The following is a 7,756-nucleotide window of genomic DNA, read 5'->3' on the forward strand; positions in this document are numbered from 1 at the left end:
AATAGACACAAACATTTTTTGTTTTTTGCATTCTCTATAAGAGCTCTAAGTATTAAGTATTATAAAAACGGGAAAAATTACATTAAATACTTATATATACGTATAGTATATATGCATCTAGAAGTACAAGTATCTAAAAGGATATATTAAAAAAAGTAATAGATAAACCTAAACAAGGTAAAAGCAACAATGTAAATAAAATATTCAAGTACCAACTTATATATTTAGAGTACATAATATTATATAAAATTTTCTATTTTTAAATGTATTAGTTTCTGCATTATACATAGAAAAAAAATTTTATTAATAAAAATGTACATAAGTACATAAATTTTCTATAAAATATAATATTATATATATATATACATATGCATATATATACGTTATTCTTTTATACATTTTAAAGAGTAACTAAGTAAGAACGTGAGTAAAATTTTTTAAAAAAAAACATTTTTATTTTAAGGTTTTAGATAACAGGGAACACAAAATACCTACATACATACTAATCTAAATCAAAAATTTTCTTACCAAAATAACTTTATGTACTGTAATTTTACAAAAAGCAAATTTAATATTTTATATTTATTTTTAGAAAATAATTTACAACTAGATAATGTAAATCCCGTTCTATAATATTTTACACGTATTTACAAAACTATTTTTTGCTTTATTTATTTGAAATTTTTTTTTTCTTCATTACTTTGTATTTTCCCTTTAAATATAATAACAATAATGGCGGCTTTTACCACTTAACATTACTATATATATTTACGTACATTATATGTATATATATGTAAATTAAAACACTTTTTTTGACAGATAAGTCGTATAACCTAAAATTGGCAAAAACAACAACAAAATATTATGTTATTTTCTTTGACATTATAATAAAACTTCTTCTATAAGGATATTTTGGGATATTTTATATACAGGAATTAAATTTAGAACAAAATTTCATTTATAAAATTTATAATTATATTCACAGATTTTTTCTCACAAAAACCGAACGAACACTAATTTTAATTCTGATTATTGAAATTTTTTTCTTTAAACAACATTTTTTTAATTACAATTACAAAAGAATTAATTTTAAATGAAGATTTTATTTAAATTTTTTTTTGTATTATTTTTGTATTGAAAACAATTTGATTTGAAAAGAAAATTTATTTTTACTCCAATATGAGATTATATTGGTGTGGAAAACTATAATGGTGAGAAAATTTTTATATTTCAAAGAGAATAATATTGAATAGAAGTATAGAAGAGAATAAACCGGAATATAGAGAGAAAATTATTGTATATATATATAATATTCATAATAATGTGTTGGTATATTAGTGAAAATGGAGAATTTACTAGCATGTAGCTCTAGAGTTACGTGTAGAATCAGAACAACATTTTTAAGAAAATGACAGAAGAAACGTCAAAAATTGAAAAAAATTATTGTCATTTTTTTTTTTATTTTTTTTTTTTGTAAACAACTGATGAAATTTTGTTTTTTTTTTTTTTTCAACTTAATTTTCATATAATTTTCCAAGAATATTGGTTTTTGCGAAAATATTTGCAATTAATTAATTTCAAATTTATTTAAAAATATTCTTTTTTTTTATGGTTCTAAATTCAGATTAACTGTGTTAGTGCTAAAAACTGAAGTGAAATTTACCAAAAATTTTAACATTTATAAACTAAACCCATTAATTTTCAATTTCAATTTTTTAAATTTCCAATAACACAAAATCAAATTATCACTTTAAAATTTTAAATTTCTTATTATTTAAAAAAAAAAAAAACTATTCTTTAAATAAGAAAGTGCGTTATAAAAATTAATATATATGAATTTTTTTTTAATTTTATTCTCATTTTAAGAATAATATCGAAAAATAAAAACCTGAACGGAAGGATCCTATACAAAAACTAATGTTAAATCTGTTAAAAATTAATTTTGTTCTCATTCAACATAATAGTTGTTATACTTATATTAAGTATTTACTTTATACATTTTAAAATGATAACATTATAATATGTAAAGAGCATGTTAAAAAATATAACATAACTACATTAGTGAAGCAAGTCAAAATTCTGTATCGCAATAAGAATTTATTTTTAACTGTTATACAAAGTAATAAAATGTAAAAGATTCGCATCAAAATTTTCACCATTTTTTTTGTGGTTTATCCAAAATGAAAATCAAATGAATTTCTCTCTTTTAATATAGGATAACAAAAAAATATTGAGTTCTCCGGGAAATATTAAAAAAAAAAAAAAAAAAAAAAAAACTCATAATATTCTTAACAGAGAAATAATGTAATTCTATTTCATTTTTTTCCTGCAATGTAATATTGCAGACAAGAGAATATGATTTGATGGTTAGTTTAGAAGCATAATGGTGAAAATCTTTTTAAAGGCACACGAAAAACAAGAATATTGGGAAAAATGTTTTTTTTTTTTTTTTTTTTGCTTTTCATTTCATTTTTTGAAGAGGAAAATTATTTAATGGCTTCAAATTTGAAACAGTATAAACACGATATATGTACATATATGTTATAAAACATAATTATTATATATATATATATAAGTATATATTAATAATAAACATTGTTTAGAGAGTCTATAAGACATTAGATATATATACATTCAAATGCACACTATATTGTGTTGAATATAATATTATTTTCATTAGAAAAACAAACACTCATGCATTCAGTGTGTTAAAAAAAAAAAAACAGGAATCAGTAGGGTAGATATAATTATAATATGGTATTTTGTTTTTGGTATTCAAATAGATAAAATATTGTATAGAAACAAGAGTAAATATTAGAAAAGTTGTAAATTGCATAAATATGCAAAGAAGTCAAAAGAATTATGAAATGTAAAGGAGGTCATAATAAAAAAATTAAATATATAAAATTGATTATAAGAGTTTTTTTTGTATTTTCTAATAATTCTAGTAAATGAAAAATGTATAGAGAATTCGCACTCTACTCCTTAAATTTTCTTACAATTTAATATTTTTTTTTTTATATTTTATTAACAATTTCATACATATTATATTTTTAATGGAATTTAAATTAAATTTTCACTTCTTTCGGAATTTTTACCCTATTTTTATTTTGTTATACTATAATATATACCTATGTACTATATAGATATGTAAATGAGTACTTTTTATTTTGATATTATTAAAGTTGGAATTTTTTGACAGATATTGTATTCCTCCTTGTTTTTTTATGTTTTTCTTTTTTTCTTTTTGTTTATACAATTTCTTCTTTTGCCTTATATATCTTCTGTTTTTCTTTTTTTATTTTATTTCTTATTATTATTGTTATGATTTTATTGATTTATTTCTCTTTGTGTGTTATAAAAATTTCTATACAATATAATTATTATTATTATTTATTTCAAAAAAGATATGTGTGTAATATTGAATTTGATTTTGAAATTTTTTGTTTTCAATAAAAGGAAAAAGGATAAATAAACATAAAATTTTTTTTTTCCTTTCTTTAAATTTCACTATTAGAAATTTATGAATTTTAAATCTTTATAGTAATTTTATATTAAATTTTTTTAAATAATTTCAAATTATTTTCAGAAAAAAATTATTTATTTGTATTAAGAGTTTTAAATGAAAAATTTCAATATACAATTTTCACCGATTTTCACCAAAAATACAAAACGAACCCGAATAATTAAATTTTTTTTATTTGTTTTTTCTCTTCTTTTTTTTTTCAGAATAATTTGTTTCTTTGTTGATATTTTGGTTATAATATCTATTTAAAATGATATACAATTGAAAACTAAGAAAATTCTTTAAGAATTTTTTAACCCATTCAATTTTCTTATATTTATTGATTTTTAAATATTGAAATTTAATATTTAATTCGAATAAATCGTGTATTACATATGTATGAATATTGGTTAATAAATTTCAATTATTAGAGAAAAATCAAAGTTTAATATTAAAATTTCAAAAATTTTTTTTTAATAAATTTTCAATATATATAAAACTTTTCCATTTATTTAATTAAAATTACTTAAAATTTTTATTATATCAGTTTTTTGTTTCTTCATTTATAATTTTTCAAAATTTCATTCATCAAAAATTTATTCATATACTTAACAAATTAATTTCATTCAATATGATTTTTAATTATTTCATACTTTCATTCTATTTAACTTCTTTATTTTGTATATATTATTTACGTTTAAACACATAATATTGATTAAAATTCTTTTACATACGATAATTAGAAATTAAGCAATTCTAATATAATTTTTCTCAGTGTATTTTACTTGTTTTCTGCTTTTTTTTTTTCTTTTGCATAAAATATTATTTATTAATTTCAAGTTTTAATAGTATAATAAATATATTTAATTAATTTTAATTTGCAAAAGTATAATTAATTGATTTTACAAAAAAATAAATCAAAAATATTCCTGATATTTTATAATTTTTTATATTAAAAATGATGGAATAAAATTTTTAAAAATTGCACTCTGTTTTCCGATAAAATATACAATATGTATAGGTAATACAATAATATTTATATATATATGCATTAATGTTACATATATAAAATATATTTTTTTTTTGATATTAATTCATTTGATATATTTATATATGTATGTATATAATATACATATATTTTTACGATATAAATTCTTACTTTAAAGCAGAATAAAAAATAATAAAAACGAAAAATTCAATTTAATAATGCCACAAATGTAATTTGCGAACAATATATTTATATTTTAATAAATTTCACTTTTATTATTATTAAATTTTATTTAGAAAATTATAGGCTTTTAATTTATAATAATTTGTCTCTTAAAAAATCCGTCGCCGTTTTAAGTTTTTCCAAAAAAAAAAAAAGAAATGATTTTTTTTTTTCTCTAATTATTTTATTTATTTTTTTTTTTACTATTTTATTATTAAAAAAAAAATTTTTCCTCTTTGCACTACCGATTCGCTTCAAAGTACAACTCGTACTAAATTTTTTGTGAGAGAATTTGATTTTTGTATAAATTCAACACTATCGTATATAACAACAATACAGAATTTATAATAATAAATATGTCGAGCAAATAATAAAAAAAAAAAACAAAAAATACAAAAATATAATAAGAAAAATAATAATAATATTGCGCGATACTTGAAAATTTTCCAATTATTTTCTTTCCGTTTTCAAACAAAAGGCAAAAAATATAAGCACAAAAAGGAAAAAAAAACAACGACAATATAACATAATCTCCCCGTAACCAAAAAGTGCAAAAATAAGAAAATAAAATTGAATAAAATAGAGAAAAGAGAAAAGATAACGTTAAATCTCACATAATAATATATTTAATCTGAAGAGAATATTGAATATTTAAAATTGTAGTACTATAAAATGGAGAGAATATTCAAAACACAAAATTTTACTTTGGCAATTTTCTCTTTTTATATAGAAATTTATTTTGTCAAAATTTACCAAGTATACGTACAATTTGCACATGTATATTTGTATGTATTTTTTAGTTAGTCATTTAACAGTTGAATTTTTATACTATATGGTTGAAATTGGACTTTTTCCACAATATAAAAACTAATATACTTAACATCGTGCTTTTAAAATCTCTCTATTAAAAAAATTTCCTATTATCAGGGGAAAAATGTGTTTTGCTACTGTTACAACATTATATTATATTGTAATTTGACGTTTAACTAACTAACTTTCTCTCAAATATTTTGTTTCCTTATTTTGTTTTTTTTTCTGTTTTTTTTTCGTACATTAAACTAGTGAGAAAATATCTTATTCAATTCCAAATTATTTATTTAAATGACAAGAGGTAAAATTTTATTTTAAAAAAATTATTTTGGTGTGCTCACATTTTTGAGTAAAATTTATAATACCAAAATACAAATGTGCTGTAGGCATTGTTATTCATTAAATATATACATAGTTACTATTTATACATTAATCGCACCTGTGATATTATTATTATTTTTCTATTTTTTCTGTTTAAATTTTTGTTACTTTAAATTCTCTTTGATTCATTCTATAATATAGTTGTCTTCCTTTATTTGATCTAATAAATTAAAATGTATAAAAGAAAAATATATAATGTAATAATTTTTTTGTGTTGAATTTATTTATTTGAAATAATTTTGTGCATTTTTGTTGTTTTTCAAAATAATAGAAAAAATTGAATAAGGTTACCAGCATAGTTTTATAATATTGAAAATAATACGAGTATCTTTGCTACAGAACAAAAATTAATGACTATTTCATATAAAAATATTTGTATACAATCAATGTTGCATATAAAAAGTATATTTTTGAGAAAATTATACATTTTACGAATATTTAATTATTTGCTCTCTGTTTCAGAATTTCTGATACAAATAGGTATATCTTTTATTTTAAAACAGTGATAGTTTTGACCCACGCTAATGGCTATAATTAATACTTAGTAGATAGAAAAGGCCCAATGCCGGCTCTGAAAATAATATTCAATAGATTTCCAGGAAAAATAGTAGATTTTTTTTGATGTCATATAGATCTAACAATTTGTCATACTAAGATTTGTCATACTAAAAATTTCTAATTGACTATTTATTTTTCTAATTTCCTAATTTCCTATAAAATGTTAACAAAATAATAATATAATATAGAAACGGAAGAATAACAAATTTTTTTTAGAAATTACAATTCAAAAGCAATCCATTTTTACTTAAAATTTATTAAAAGATTACTAAAAAAACATAAAAACAATGATAAAGATAATATGATAAGATTACAACGATAAGATAAAAATGATTTTTCAATTGACTCAGTCAAAGCATAATCAATTTCATGAAGAACAAAAGTGAGAAAGAAAGAAAGCAACAGTACAATGTTTTCTTAGTATTTGGTATTAAAATATTGTATTATTATAAATACAAGTACCTTGGAGGAAACGAGAAAGAAAATAAATGATTATTGGATTTATAATTTAATTGCAAAAGTACAAACAAAATAAACGAATTGCACGCATGCCGAATAATATTGTTAAACAAAATGAGGGGAACCTTTTTATTATTGAAGAGAATATTACATACGATTACGAAAATAATAAAAACAATAATTTTGAGATTTTCAATTCAATTTAAATAATCGAGTTATTTTTTTGCACTTTCTTTTCTCATATTTATTACGAATTTCGTTTTTCTTTTTATATTATTCTCTTCTCTCTATGTTTTTAAGTTAAACATTTTTGCACAAATCTCTTAGTGTTTTCTTCGTTTACTAAGAGATTCTCTTTTAAATTTTTAAATTTATATTCTCTTCTCACTCGAAAAATGAAAAATTTTAAAGAAAATTTCTTTATCTCTTCAGATTTTTTTGACTTAGCAAGAATAATGACAAAATGTGGTGACTGTTTATTTTATTATTATTGTTATTATTATGTTCTCCCTGTTTTTATATGCTCTTTAGGTTTATACATTTTGTTGGGAGGACCACCCGTCAGCCATACTTTGTGTTACTTTATAATGGAAAGTGAGAGTTTTTCTTTTTTTTTTTCGTTTGTATTTTCACATTAAGTAGCGAGCATTGTGAACAAAGTGGCTAAAGTGAGTGAAATTTTTTTGTACGTTAAGTGAGGGCATAATAAAAATTGTATTGCGCATGAACAATTAAAAATAAAATGTTGGGTTAGTAAAACAAAAAAGAGTATTAATAAACGATTTCATGGAGATAATTTATACTCTCGATTATTCCGTAACTGTTTCAAAACG

The 7,756-nt window shown here is 19.7% G+C and overlaps 1 long non-coding RNA gene across 1 annotated transcript in view; it reads right to left on the reverse strand.

Moving 5' to 3' along the window:
* The window catches only part of LOC129614134 (uncharacterized), an 82,370-nt gene extending 78,911 nt beyond the window's left edge, over positions 1-3,459 (reverse strand). The window contains exon 1 of the long non-coding RNA XR_008697358.1: positions 3,163-3,459. This is a non-coding gene — a long non-coding RNA (uncharacterized LOC129614134). The remainder of the gene's footprint in view (positions 1-3,162) is intronic.
* Positions 3,460-7,756: the final 4,297 nt, after the last annotated feature.

This window comes from Condylostylus longicornis, unplaced genomic scaffold, assembly GCF_029603195.1.
Source record: "Condylostylus longicornis isolate FDR11 unplaced genomic scaffold, ASM2960319v2 ptg000101l, whole genome shotgun sequence".
Classification (NCBI taxonomy): domain Eukaryota; kingdom Metazoa; phylum Arthropoda; class Insecta; order Diptera; family Dolichopodidae; genus Condylostylus; species Condylostylus longicornis.